The sequence below is a fragment of the Scyliorhinus torazame genome, chromosome 11 (genome assembly GCF_047496885.1).
Source record: "Scyliorhinus torazame isolate Kashiwa2021f chromosome 11, sScyTor2.1, whole genome shotgun sequence".
NCBI lineage: Eukaryota > Metazoa > Chordata > Chondrichthyes > Carcharhiniformes > Scyliorhinidae > Scyliorhinus > Scyliorhinus torazame.
Window position 1 is genome coordinate 132,372,842 of NC_092717.1, and position 15,402 is coordinate 132,388,243.

The following is a 15,402-nucleotide window of genomic DNA, read 5'->3' on the forward strand; positions in this document are numbered from 1 at the left end:
GACTTGTCTATCCTCAAGTTTTTCAAAATGCCCAACACATCTTCCTTCCTAACAAGTATTTCCTCGAGCTTACCAATCTGTTTCACACTGTCCTCTCCAACAATATCGCCCCTCTCATTTGTAAATACAGAAGAAAAGTACTCATTCAAGACCTCTCCTATCTCTTCAGACTCAATACACAATCTCCCGCTACTGTCCTTGATTGGACCTACCCTCGCTCTAGTCATTCTCATATTTCTCACATATGTGTAAAAGGCCTTGGGGTTTTCCTTGATCCTACCCGCCAAAGATTGTTCATGCCCTCTCTTAGCTCTCCTAATCCCTTTCTTCAGTTCCCTCCTGGCTATCTTGTATCCCTCCAATGCCCTGTCTGAACCTTGTTTCCTCAGCCTTACATAAGTCACCTTTTTCCTCTTAACAAGACATTCAACCTCTCTTGTCAACCATGGTTCCCTCACTCGACCATCTCTTCCCCGCCTGACAGGGACATACATATCAAGGACACAAGGAAGTAAACATCTATCGTGGGTTGCGCCCCGGCAGTCACCGCGTCCGGGTTTCGCATCTTCCTAATCGGCAACTGTCTCCGAATGTCACCAGGGGGCACTCTAGCTATTTCCTCTGGTTCTTCCAAGACTTCAACGTCTCTCCCTGTCACTAGAGGGAGTTCTTTCTCTTCAAAATCATCTGTTGCAGCTTCCTTTGTTCTCGAACCTTGCGGTTTCTCCTTAGTTTGGAGGGACTTAGGTGGTATACTTAATTGTTTCTGGTTAGGATCAAGCCCTTCTCTCGCTGTCCGAGGTCTGGTCCTAGAGCTAACTGGGCTTGCGGAACAGAGCTCCTCTTTCTCTACTGATCGTGAAGATGGTAAATCAGGACCCACACCATCACCCAAAAGGGCTTGAGTTACTGGCATAATTGGAATCTGGGGAGCAATGAGTGGATATAAATTATTATACTCTGGTGGTTCTGGAATTAGTGCAGACAATGCTACAGGTGCAGTCGGAACTTTTAGTGACTTTTCTAAATTATTGAATTCATCATTTTCTGTCAATTCAAGGCCAGCCATTGAACTACGTAGCTCATCTCTTGTTTGACCCGCGCCTTTCCTGTCTCTACTTGCGCGCTTTTTGAATGCACATTCTTTTTTCAAGACCTGTAATGTTTTTAGGTTACCCTGTTCACTAATTGGAATTCCCATTTTAAGGGCATTGTCTTGCCAACTCGACAACATGATCTTATCTCTTTCCTCTTGACAATATTGCCTCCATAATCCAATTAATTCTTTTGCTTTCATACTTTGACTCTTTTTCCACGTGTCCCTGGATTTTCTTAACAATTTCTAGGTCTTTGGTGCCCCCTAGTGGCCATTCATCCCCCATTTTACTTCTTAACTGTGCTGACATTTTTCTAAAATCCTTTGCTTTATCCGGATACATATCGCATAATATTTGCAGTGGCATGCCTGGATCATTTGTGCTATCCAAGGAATTCCCCATAATCTCAACTAGTCCTCGGAACTGCGTTTTTCGCCACTACAGTCCAAGGGTACAATTTTAGCTTAATCAACTATAGATTTAAAACACTCACACATGGAATTGAATCCTTTTCAGATTTAAAAACAGTTATACTGGACTGAACCCTCACTACTGAAGTCCCATCAGCCCCTGAACCCATATACTAGACTGAACCTCCACTACTGAAGTCGCATCAGCCTTAAAAACACTTATACTTGGAATTGAATCATCATTTGAGATATCCCAACAACGCAAAAACCTAACCCAAGCCGAATCAACAATATGAAATCCCATCAATTAAATTGCTAATCCCCAGACTGACCTTTGATTTCGTCGAGACGATCTTTCCGGAGCAACCGCGAGTGACCAGACTAATCAGACGATAAGAAGAGGGGGGAAATCAATGCGTGGTCATTTTCCAGTTCTACATTGTGGGCCCTTTTTCCCCATCCTCCTGTTCATAATCAGTTTAATTCTGATTTCGAAGTTGGTCAGAACCGTCTTGAGAAATCCCGGGTTTTCGGCACCAAATGTAGAATCCCAAGTTTCTTTACCCGTCAGTCTGGCCTCAATAAAAGTCAAGATGGATTTGCAGGTACAGCATTAGTTATTTTATTTAGCTTGCAAGCGTTCCTCAATTCTCAGGAGCACGAAGCACATTCTGCTCCATGGACTTCTGGAATCAAGTGAGGATATGGAACAAAGGAATCTGTACTGATACATTCAAATGGCATCATGTTTCACATACACGATGCCCATAGGTCATCCTATATCCCTCCTGACCTGTTGATCTATTCTGATTGGCTCACTTCCAATCCCTTCCTCTGGCCCCTATTACCCAGCATCCTTTTCTCCTGCTTTGGTGGACACACCTCTTCCTGCTTTTCCATGCGGTCTGAAATCCTTTGTCTGTGAACTCACCAGAATTAGACTGGCCTACCTCTACATTACATTAACTAATATCTCTAAAGTAACTATTTTATATCACATTCGTCAGCCAGAGTTAGAGCTCGACCTCTCCAACCTTGGCTCCAGGACCGTATTGAAATCTCCCCCATGATCAGTCGATGCGAATCTCGGTCCAGAATCTTCCCCAGTACCCATCTAATACATTCCACATCATCCCAGTTCGGGGCATATATATTTACCAAAATCACAGCTATTCCCTCCAACTTACCACTAACCATAACATATCTACCCCCCCCCCCCCCCCCCGGGTCCGCTTCTATAATCCCCACCTCGAATGGCACCTGTTCATTAACCAAGATCGCCAACCCCTCGTTTTAAAGTCTAATCCCAAATGGAACACCTGCCCAACCCATCCCTTCCTTAACCTAATCTGATCCCCCACCTTCAGATGCGTCTCCTGCAACATGGCCACATCCGCCTTCAGTTGCATCAAGTACGCGAACACATGGGCCCTTTTGACTGGCCCATTCAGTCCCCGAATGTTCCATGTGACCAGCCTGGTCGGGGGGACCCCCCCCCCCCCCCCCCCTGCTAATCAACCATAACCTCTCCTAGGCTAGTCTGCAGCCCCATGTCCTGCAACTCCCCTGGCCTGCCCTCGGGCAACTACCGTCATCAACCCTCCTCCTCCTCCACTGAGAGTACCCTCCCCGTCAGCAGTATAATCACCCCCCCCACCCAACCCCCCCTCCCCCTCCCATCAATCTTCAGCTCACCCCCCACTTTGCTTCCGTGAACTAACCCGCCCAGCTAACTTGCCAGCCCCCGCACATGGCACCTAGCATCCTACCCCCCACCGATTCCCCTCCCCCCGCTCTTAGTGCAAACAGAAAAAACAAAAGCAAGAAGTAAAAACAAACAAAAAATCCCTCCCAAGGTCCGAACACAAAGGCCCACCCCTTATCCCTTAACGAAGCTCAATATACCGGCCTAACCCCTAACAGAACTGAAAAACGGAAAAAAAGAAAGAAATTCAAACAACATAAACCCAAAGTTTTTCACAATATAGTTCAGTTCTCCTCAATCAAAGTTCAAGGTCATCCTTCTCCTGCCATCCAGTCTCCTTCATAAAGTCCGCTGCCTCCTCTGCTGAGCCAAAGTACAACTCCCGGCCCCGATAGGTCACCCATAGATGGGCCAGGTACCGTTGTCCGAACTTTACACCCTTCTTGTACATGGGCGACTTGACCTTATTAAAGCTTGCCCTCCTCTTCGCAAGCTCTGCTCCCAGGTCCTGATACACACGAATCTCAACGTCTTCCCAAGTGCATCGCCTCGTCTGCCTGGCCCGTTTCATAATATGTTCCTTGTCCAGGAACCAATGCAATCGTACCACATTGCTCATGGCGGCTCACCCCCCTGGGGCTTGCGCATCAGTGCCCCGTGGGCCCGATCCACCTCCAAAGATCGATCAACCGCACCGTCTCCAACATCCCCAACGTACACACCCGCCTCCGATCCTTCGATTCCCTCCAGCAGACCCACGATCCGGATGTTCTGCCTCCGGGAACAGTTCTCCAGTCCTCCACTTTCTCCATCAGTCGCTTCTGTTGGTCACACATCAGTCCAATCTCTGCTGCCATTGAGGTGGACTGTTCCTCCTGCTCCCCCAGCCTCTGGATCATCTGTCACTGGGTCTCCAGTCTCATCTCCATGCAGTCAACCACCGCCTTGATTGAGTCCACCGCCCGGGCCATGTCCTCCACACTTTCCTCCCGCTGTTGGGTGAGCTTCACCAGCTCACCAACTGGTCCATCGACCACTGAGCTGGCAGGGCCAGACCCTGCACATCTGCCATCTCCGGGTGCGTTGACTGCTTCTCGCTCGCCTCCACTAACTGGTTCGCTTTTTTCCGGGCACTTCTGGACCGCAGTTCCTTAAACTAGGGATCACTCACTTCTGCACCTTTTTCTTACAAAATTCCTGCGACAAACCGGAGTGAAGGCTACAAAAAGAACACCATGAGCGGGAGCTGCCAAATATGCGACCTCTCACTCCATGGCCGCCACCGGAAGTCAAGGTATAATTTTTATTTATAGTCCCCTGAATGGTCTTCGGAAAAATGCAGCTGATGCCCTTCCCTTTAACTTAGAGTAATACAAGAACAAAGGAGTTGTTCATGGGAACATCGGAACTGCTAGATGAAAAGAAAGGCGTAAATCTATTGAGCTGGACATCTACCAACCTGGTAGTTGCATGATAGAATGATAATGGAATTTTTGGACTAATCATAGCAATCAATTAATCTACAAAAGGTCTAGAAATTACATGAGGGAAGCCTAAAATAACCTATTTTTAAAATCGCAAGCAGGCTATATTCACCATACATCATGTAATAACTTACACATATACTGTACCCCAAAATGTTGTTTGTTCTCAAAGAGCATTTGAAAAGTTATCACCTTTGTGGTTCACGGTCCCTGGCGCTGTGCCACCCCGAATCAAGCCTTAGCCACAAGGAGACAATGGGTGAGGCAAGTGGCTGCCTTGAAGACCCCAGGCAAGCGAGGTGAATGAGATTGTGAGAATGGGAGAGTGTGAGGTGTTGGCGGAGACGGTGAGGGGAAGAGTTTGACAGTGTGGGCGGAGGAGAGTGTGAGGGGGTCAGCCATGGTTGCAGACTTGCAGGGAGGGAGAGGTTGTGAGGTGAATATGGGTAGGAGAAGAGTGAGGAGTGAGTCTTGTTGGAAGTTCAGAATCGCTGTTTCATAGTTAAAAGATTAATCCAATTTTTACTGAGCTTGAATTGAAGCTGATAAAAACGTGGGATTCACTGTGCAAACGTCTGCTCTTTCAGACACTTCATTGAAATCAAGATCAGCTTCTTTAGTAATTTGAAGCGACACTATCAATCCGGCAGTCAAAAATGCAGAAAATTAAAGGCAAGACAACGAAGCTAGGCAAAGAGACAGTTTGTCACTTTACTTTCAGAAGTTCAAAGTATTGGACAGTGCAAAAACTGTACATTCACCCTCATCAAGAAATATGGGTGAATTATCTGATGACTTAGACTTGCCAATTTCTGGATATACATTGTCTGAAAAGAAGTGGACTCTGAAATGAGAATGGAACTACAGGTTTTTCTAACTCTTTAGTTGAAGTGAGGGAAGAAACATACCCTGAAGACACTGCCTTGTGGCCAAAGTACCGGGTATGTTAAAATATTTTGTACTTAATCAACCAGAAAACATAGTTAATATGGAAAATTTGAGAAAAGAGTTTGAGGTTGGAGGCCAAAAGCAGGTTAGAAATGAAAAAAAGCCTTCATAAGTCCCATTTTCTGAAGGTGAAGAGAAATTGGAATGACGGAAATTCGAAATTGGTTGATTTTCTTTGGATCATTCTAAGGCAATCTACTGTTATGTTTGCAAATTATTCCCTAACCCTGGTAAAGGGAACAAGTATTCGTCGACAGGTACACTAACTGGAGAAATGTTGGAAGAGATATTGTTGATCATGAAACTTCCAAAGCTCATATTAATGCTATGTGTGCATTTGTTCAAAGATGTAAATTATCTGGAAGAATTCATTCTGCATTATCGGCTCAGTGTGAAAAGGAGCGTTCTTTATCGAAGAAAGTTGCCTCAGTAAACTGCTGTCTTCTTTAGGACTACCTCTAAAAGGACATGATAGATAAGTCATTGTCAAATCAAAGAGGTAATATTTTTAGCCCGCCTTGAATATCTCTGGATTTGACAAGCTTCTCAAAGAGCATTTGAAAAGTTATCACCATTGTGGCTCAGGGAAGACCAACTTTTTTTAACCCATCAAACCTATGATGGCCTCATCACTATAATGGCAGAGCAGATCAGAAATAAATTCACTAATGAAGTAAAAGATGCCAAATATTGTGCCATAACAGTTGATTCAACACCAAATCGGAGTGATGCGGACCAATCAGCATTAATTTTAAGATTATATGAAATATACTGAGCGGCAGGGTATGCATCTTGTTGATTGGAGTTTTTGTTCCTGGACTGGCTCATTCTGGGGTGCAGTACCAGAAATGAAGGTCATAGAATTTACAGTGCAGGAGGCCATTCAGCCCATTGAGTCTCCACCGGCCCCTGAAAGAGCACCCTACTTTCGCCCACAACTCCACCCAATCCCCGTAACCCCACATAACTTTGGACACTACGGGGGAATTTAGCGTGACCATCTAACCTGCACATTTTAGGACTGTGGGAGGAAAGCGGAACACCCGGAGGAAACCCACGCAGACACGGGGAGAATGTGCAGGCTCCACACAGTGACCCAAGCCGGGAATCGAACCCGAGTCCCTGGTGATCTGAAGCAACAGTGCTAACCACTGTGCTGCCGTATGCGCCCCACGAATCCAATATGTTGACAAACGCTGGACTCTCGCTTAGTTTTCGTTTCCCGTGGCTGCAGCTCGTCCTGAGAGTGAATGGCTCCGGGGCACACGCGCCAGGTGGATGGGGGAGGAGCTCGAGCGACTGGATGAATAGACAGAAGACGGCGCGCGTCGGCGTTAGCGTTCCAGGACGTCGGCCGGCGCGCTGACGTCACAGACGGCGGTCGGGTGTTGACTGAAACAAAAACGGGCAGAAGGAGGCCGAGTGCGAGGCCGCGTTCAGAGTGGGAATTGGCTGGAGAGCCGCCGGCCACTGCTCGTCAGGCCCGGGGTGAGTGAGTGACCGCCCGCCCGGCGAAGGAGCGGAATTCGGGCCTAAACTCGGCCCCACTCAGCTCAAGAAACCCCGGAGTCGCCGGGGGAAGGTGGATCCGCGGCGTCCCGGGGATTGCGGCTGGGAGGCGAGGCCTCAGGTTTGACAGCTCCGCGGCCTCGATCGATCTCGGGGCCTGGAGCCGGAAGATCAAACAAAACCGCCGCGGCAGGTACTCTGTGCGTGGGCGGATTATCGCCGCCGTCCGGAAACATTAGGCCGGTGTGCGGCCGGTGCGCTCCCGGGACCAGGTCGGGCAGTGAAGCCCCGCTTTGGGCGTGAGGTTTACACCTGAGATGACTCAGCCTCTGAGTCGATCACATCCCTGCCGTTTAACAACAGTTGAAGAAAAGTTCGAGCCGCTTTGTCCCAAGCGGAATGAATACGGTGAAGTTGCCGAGTCGCAGTTTGTAGAATTCGGAGTGTTTGCTGAACCCGAGTGTTCACACCCAGTAAACACAGTCCCTGTTTCACTGGGAACACTGATATGTTTCGTAACTGTCAAGCATTGCTTCAAGCTAGTGCAGCTTTTGGCTAGAAAGAAACTGAAAGCAAAGTAACGTTTTAACACTTTTTTCATTTGTGTAATTTTTTAAAAAGCCTGACAGTTATTTGCTCTTCTGATATATTTAGCTTGTTGCATATTTATATCCTAAAAGCTGTGTAAACAAAATATTAGTGCCAGCATTAGAAGTTGGTATACCTTTGAAATGCAAATTACCTGATTTTTCTACTGGGTAACATTACAGTTAAGACCAGGAGTGTATTTTTAACGTGGGAATATTTTCAGATTCAACATATTTATGGAGGAGCACAAATGATGTTGATTGATTGTGTATGTAGTTGTCATCTTTATAAATACATTATGTGGAACTGTTGTTCATGAAGATGAGGAAAACACCATTTGAGAGGGAAGTTTCAGAAATGTGCTGATGGCTTGGATGTCTGTGGAAATTAATTTTGCTTGTTGCATCAGCTGCTTGTATTTTGGTAACAGTTTTTGTTTGGTTAATTAGTGATGGTGAGCTCATACATTATACAACAATTTCTAAGATATGGTATTTTCAGCTTTGAATGCTGCCTCAAATTTTAATGTTGAACTTGTGGAAACATTATGAACATGCGGACAAATAAAATGGCAGACAGAAAAGTTGGCTTTTTATCAGCCCCACACACATCAGGGCTGAAGTATTTTGATTGGACACCAGGTCTCTTCCTGTCCTCTTACAGCCATGAAACCTCTGGCAGAGGCAAGCCCAGGTAAAATCCCAGTGGCAATCAGGGAAAGGTACTCTGGTGACTTCCCCTCGAACCTTTATGGGTGAACAAAGTCAGTCCATATGATCCCATGGACTATGTATCATCTGTATAGCTGCTTCTGGCTGAAGTCACTGCCCCTATCAATGAAGTGTGCAGCTGCCCCCCCCCCCAAGGAATGTAGAGTCAACACTTGCTACACCAGCTGACAATGAACTCCAGAAGCTCATGACTTTCTACCAACTATTATATTATTAAGAAGGGAACAACTGTCTAATATCCTAGTTATAATCTTATGTAGTTTAAAATCATGCCCATAGGTCATTCCCAATCTGTTAAACTGAAATAATCTATAAACGCTCATGCAATTCAATATCTCTATATTTTACAAGCCACTATTTGGTTACACCTTCCATAAAATTGATTCTTAAATTTGTATGGTCAAATTTTGCCCCTTTGCATTGAAACTTGTAATTAAAATGACATTATAAATTGTTAGGGTAGCGTTTAAGAGGCAAAATATAAACGTTGTAGTCCATAAATGCTGCACATTGCAACTTGGTAGATTTGTTATCAGTCTCTACAATGCAAAACCACCAATCTGTAGTAATGCACTTGCAGTGATATAACATTTTAATATTATTTATATATCCATGAAAATGTTGAAATTGTTGACCAAACTGTCTAATATTTTCTCAGTAGTCCCTATTCATAGCTATTTTTGTGTTCACGTCAGCATAAAGTACCATTTACACAAGTACACTGCTTTATAAATCTATTCGCGTTATATCTAAAATAATCAGTAAATTATGTATCCTGCTATCTTTGCCAAGTGCAAAGTTTGTAGTGCCACCTGCAGCACGACTAGTTGCTCCTGCTCTTTTGGTAGATTAACCCTTGTTTATTCATTGAACCAAATGGATAGCATTCTGAGTGCTTAATGGTGATCGGCCAGTTCTTATTGCTTAAATATTTTTGCTAAATGTTTAGCGACTGAGCATTCCTGTGATGTGGACATATTGGTTGTTTTTCCAATTATGGTGGCATTTGATTTTCAAGCTATTGAAAATGTTGAGAAACCGGGTTTAAATCGATTGTCCTCCAATAAAGGTAAACTAATAGTTCAAGCCAGGTAACCAGAAAAGTAATAGTCATGCTGGCACAGGAGGCCATTTTCCCCATTGCGACAATGCTGGTGTCGGTAGAGCAACCCTGCTCTATTACGTGGTCCTGCCGGTTTATTTCCTTCAAGTGCCCATCTCCTTGCCCTGTGGAATCATTTTCTTCACTGCCACCACCCTTGTAGGCAGCAGGTTCCAGGTCCTTGCTACTTTCTACCTCACAATAGTTCTTCCTTGCATACCCCCTGACTTTTCCCCCAAACCTTAAGTCTGTGCCCGCAGTTCTTGTACCATCAGTTAATGGGAACAACTTTTCTTTGTCTACCTTATCCAAACCTGTCATCCTGAACAAATTGATCACATCCTTGACCTTTGTTCACAAGAGTGATCCCAGCTTTTCCAACCTCATCTTGTAACTAAATTCCCTCATCCCTGGAACCATTTTGGTAAACTTCTTCTGTTCTATCTCAAGGATCCTTACATTCTTTCCATAGTGTCATGTGCCCTGTCACCTTCAAAGATCTGTCTTTGCCCAATCTTTGGAATTATATCATTAAGTTTCTACATTGGCTTTTTCTCGCCTTTCTGCCAAAATGTATCACCTTATATTTCTCTACTAAATTATACCTGCTACTTGTCTGCCTGTTTTGCTGGCCATCTATGTTCTAAGAAAAACACCAGTGCTAACAATTACTTTTGGGGAACATCACTATGCACCATCCTCCAGTCTGGAAAGAAAATTCACAACTCGCTATTTCTTGTACTTAATCGAGTTTTGTTTTGTTCAGGCTGACACTGGCCCTCCTATTCCATGAGTTTAAATTTTGCTAACCAGCTTTTATGTGGCACTTTGTTAAGGTTTTGTTAACATCTATATAGACAGCATTCCCTTCATCAACCTTTTCTGTTACTTCATCAAAAAATTCATATAGATTAGTCAAATTCAGTCTGCCTTTTACAAATCCCTCCTGGATCTCCTTAATTAATCCAAACTTCAAGTGTCTTTTGATTTTTTTCCCCAATTGTATTATTTCTAAAACATTACCCACCATTGATGTTAAACTCACTTCCCTCTAGCAACTCTGAATTTCCTTACACCCTTTTTGAGCAAGGATGCCACATTTTCCACTTTGCAATCCTCTATCTGAGTTCTTACAAAATAGCACGTTTACTTCTGGTGACGGCCATGAGCTGAGCGGTCACATGAAAGGTGCCTCTCTCCCTCGGGATTTCTGATTAGAAACAGGCACCAGAAAGTGCAAAAAGTTCCCCAGCTTTAGCTTAACCCTTCCCCCACCCCATCCACCGCTTCATCAACCAGGATGCCGACGAGCCAGCAATCAGGCTGGAAAAACAGTAAGAGCAGGGAGAGGAAAACCTCGACTCCTGAACAGGGAGACCTCCTTGGCGGCCGAGAACCGAGCATGGCTGGCCCAATGGGATCGCCAACGGCGAACCAGGCGATGATGGAGTTAATAACAGAACTCTAGAAGCACAGAGAGGGATGAAAGAGGACCTCAGGGTGGTGGTATGGTAAACAATAGAGGCCGCAAATTGGCAGAGCGGAGACTGGGGGCCCAAAAGGCAACTGTGGGGTAACCTAGAAAAGGAAGCCATGGACCAGCGAGAGGGGACTGCCTCGCTTGAAGCCAAGGTGACAAGGTTGGTCACGACCTAGAAGGCACTGAAGGGAAAGGTTGATGACCAAGAAAACTGGTCCTGTCGGCAGAACCTGTGGATTGTCGAGCTACCGAAGGGCACGGATGGGAGGAACCCGACAAAAGATCGTAACATCAATGCTCGGAAGGTTGGTCGGGGTGGAGGGCTTTGCCAGTCCCCCCAAGCTGGTGGCTCACAGGTCGCTCTGACCAAGACCCAAGTCGGGAGAACCGCCACGGGTAATGATAGCGAGGCTCCATTGATTCCAGGATATAGAGCCGGTCCTGAGGTGGATAAAGAACATGCAGTCGTGCAAGTGGGAAGGACACAGCATTCGCTTATCCAAGGACATTGGAGCATACCTGGCCAAGCATCGTGCAGAATCTGATGGACTAAAACTGCGCTGTTCCAGAGTAAGGTGTAGTTTTATATGCTGTACCTGGCCATGTTAAGTAATGAGTTAAGGGACATTGCAATTAGTTGTCTCATTTATGTTAAGTATCCATTAATTGACACTGATATGTAAAGGGGCTTCAGGTGGCCTCTGTCAGGTGATGTGTAGTTCGAGTTTTGTGCAAAGTCTGTTGGAATGAAATAAATGTGTTGGTGAAAAAGGAACAGAACTTTAGACTCTTCATATCACAGCAACTAAAACGTCGAACAATTGGTAGCAGAGGATGGTTGCTGTGTAAATGTGAAGGATTGAAAGATACAACTTTTCCAAATCAAACCAAGGAGTGAGAGAAAATAAAAAAATAAGGGATATATGGCTGAACCGAGGATAAAGATGGCTGGATATGACTATCCTCCCTTAATTTCTGAAAGGGAATCGTACGACCAATGGAGAAGTGCAGTAGTTATGTGGACTAAGGTACCTGCCTTGGGAAAGAGAAAACAAGGTATGGCATTGGCTCTTTCTCTACCATATGGCAGTAAAATCCGAAACAAAGTGGTTTCGGAGCTGGAATTGGAAGAGTTAGACTCCGAAGAAGGTCTGGAGACTTTATTACATTATATGGATAAGATTTATAAGAAAGATTACTTGTTAAGTGCGTATGAAGCATGGTCGGATTTTGATAAGTACCGTGGTGAAAATGGAGGATATCTCCATGAAAGACAATATAATGGAATTTGGCAGACTATATAAAAGGCTGTAGAAACACAACCTGGAATTTCCACAGTCTGTGTTGGCCTTTAAATTACTTGACTGCTAGCTAGAGTGAGCAACATGGATAGGCTCCTGGTTTTGACAGGAGTTCAGTTTACTGATAACGGCACCTTATTCGAACAGATGACAAAAGCTTTACAAAAGTTTCTGGGGAAACATTCGATTCTGATGACCAAAATAGGTCAGCCTGCAAAAAGGCAGAATTTGGAAGATGCATTACTAACAGGATGGTGAAATCGCATGGCTACGAACAAGGCTCAAAACTATAGAAGGAGACCGAGACAAGGAAATTATGAAGACAGAAACTCAGTTAGAACCTACAATAGGAAGATGAACCCCAGAAATGCACGGGGCATGATAAATCGATGTTTTCGATGTGACTCTCAATACCATTATGCTTTCAACTGTCCAACTCGTTATGATAGAGTGTTTGAAGCGACACATGACACGGAAGAGTCCAAAGAGGAAAAATATAGTGACCAGAAAGAAGGCATTGTCCTTTTGACAAGCAGTTTTACGCCGGTAATGAGGGTGTTGGTTGCAGAATCCTTCAACTGTGCTGTATTGGACAGTGGCTGCACATCTACTGTGTGTGGAATTGACTGATTAAAATGTTATCTGGACTCCTTGAATGCTGAAAATCGTAACAAGGTTAAGGAATTTGAAAGTTCCACAAGTTTCAGGTTTGGGGATGATAATACTCTGAAGTCGCTGAAAAGAGTGGTGATCCCTTGCAATATTGCCGGAGTGAATCATTTCATTATCAAGGATGTTGTATCAAGTGAGATACCTTTGCTTCTGAGCAGATCGTCGACGAAGAAAGCACACATGAAACTGGATATGGAACAGGATAAGGCAACAGTTTTTGGAAAGACGGTGGACTTACAATTTACATAGTCGGGACACTATTGCATTCCATTACTGACAAATAATATTTCAAGTAGAGTGGTTAAGGATGTGTTCATGGCAGTTGAAAATGGGACTTTAGCTGATTAAAAAGCTTGTGGTACTAAAACTGCATATGCAATTTGCACATCCGTCTCCTCGGAGGCTGAAAAATGTATTAAAGGATGCAGGGGTAAGGGATGACGACTATACTAGACTGATAGAACAGGTTCGTGACCGCTGTGAAGTTTGTAGGAAGTACAGAAGGACACCAGCACGACCAATAGTAACCCTACCTTTGGCCAGGGATTTTAACGACATTGTGGCCATGGACCTTAAGATCTGGGATAAAGCAAATAATATATTTATTTTGCATTTTGTAGATTTAGCAACCAGAATTAGTCAATCAACGATTGTACGAAGTAAAGAAAATACAGTAATTCTGGATCAAATTGTGGAAAAATGGATAGGGACAGGAATGGGTCCACCGGCAAAATTTTTTACGGACAATGCGGGAGGATTTGCTCATGCTGAAATTAGGGATATGTGTGAAAACGTGAATATCAGACTTATGAATACGGCTGCAGAAAGCCCATTTAGTAATGGTGTCTGTGAAAGAAGTCATGCTGTCATCGATGACATGCTTCGGAAAATTTTGGCAGCTCGACCAAATTGCAGGCTAAATTCCGCTTTAGCATGGGCGGTACATGCAAATAATTCATTCCAGATGGTTGGGGGCTATAGTCCTTATCAATTAGTGTTTGGTAGAAATCCTAAAATTCCGTCCATTTTAGATGACCAGCCTCCAGCTTGGGAGGGGACTACAATTAGCTCTGGTTTGCTGAACATTTAAATGCATTACATAGCAGTAGAACAGCTTTTTGGAAGCAGAAGTCTCTGAAAGAATTCGCAGAGCTTTAAGACTTAATGTATGGCCATCAGATGCCGTTTTTCAGCAAAGAGGCATGGTATACTATAAGAGAGACAATTCTAATGAATGGAAAGGCCCAGGGAGGATCATACGCATAGATGGCAAAACAATTATTTTGCAACATGGTAATCAAACTGTTAGGGTACATTCATCAAGGATAATGGGTACAGATTGCAAATTTTCAAATTTAGACAGAGCAGACAGACATGGTGAGGAACCAGAGTCATCTGGTACGCATGTGTTACAGAACTATGAGGACCAGTTAACTGATATAGACAGGGTTTCTGTAGAGGAGACAACACTTCTGATGAATTAGAACAGGCCATTTTTCTGAAAGGGCAACTGCCAAAAGTTGGTACAAAAGTGACACTTGCCTGAAGGGTCTAGTCAATGGAAGGATGCAACTGTTATTAGTAGGGCACGGAAGGCCACTGGAAAGTATAAACATTGGTTGAATGTACAGCATTCAGGGGAAGGAGTCCAGACAAATTTTGGTAAAACGAAGTTCAAAAATGGAGGGCACAGAAACGCAGTGCCAGTTCAAATAGTACATCGGATAGTGAACAGGTCTGCAGGAAAAGGTCGAGAACTATTGAAAGGACATCCCACAGCAGAAGGGAAAGATCAAGCAGTAGCAGTACAGAACGAGGTACCAGGCGGGAGAGGGGACGTAGTTTATCAAGATCTCGGAACATGAGTAAGACTACGAATACTAATAGGAGTAGGAGCCCACATGCATGTGAGATTTTGGTGGCTTCAAATAAATTAGATGAAAAAGTTATCAAAGAAGCTAAACAGCAAGAATTGCATAGTTGGAGTGAATTTGGGGTATACACGGAAGTACCGGATAGGGGACAAAGAGCTCTATCCCACAGATGGATTTGCATGGAAAAGGTTCTTCCAGATGGAACTTATAAGGCAAAGGCCAGGCTTGTGGCAAGGGGATTTGAAGAAAACTTAGAAGATCAGGATTTAAGTGTAGATTCACCTACAGCAGGAAAGGTTATTTTAAAGATCTTCTTGGCTCTATTAGCCACAAAGGCATGGGAATGCAAATCTATAGATCTAAAAGCTGCCTTCTAGCAGAGGCATCAGCTCCAGAGAGACATTTTTCTCTGTCCTCCTAAAGCAGCAGCTAACACAGAAGGGGTACTCTGGAAATTGAACAAATGTGCATATGGATTAAATGATGCATCTAGAGTCTGGT

The 15,402-nt window shown here is 44.3% G+C and overlaps 1 protein-coding gene across 2 annotated transcripts in view; it reads left to right on the plus strand.

Annotated features, from left to right (window-relative positions):
* Nucleotides 1-6,995: 6,995 nt before the first annotated feature.
* The window catches only part of rb1cc1 (RB1-inducible coiled-coil 1), a 250,378-nt gene continuing 241,971 nt past the window's right edge, over nucleotides 6,996-15,402 (plus strand). For both annotated transcript variants that reach the window (XM_072467777.1, XM_072467778.1), the window contains exon 1: nucleotides 6,996-7,132. The gene's annotated coding sequence lies outside the window, so the exon portion shown is untranslated. The remainder of the gene's footprint in view (nucleotides 7,133-15,402) is intronic.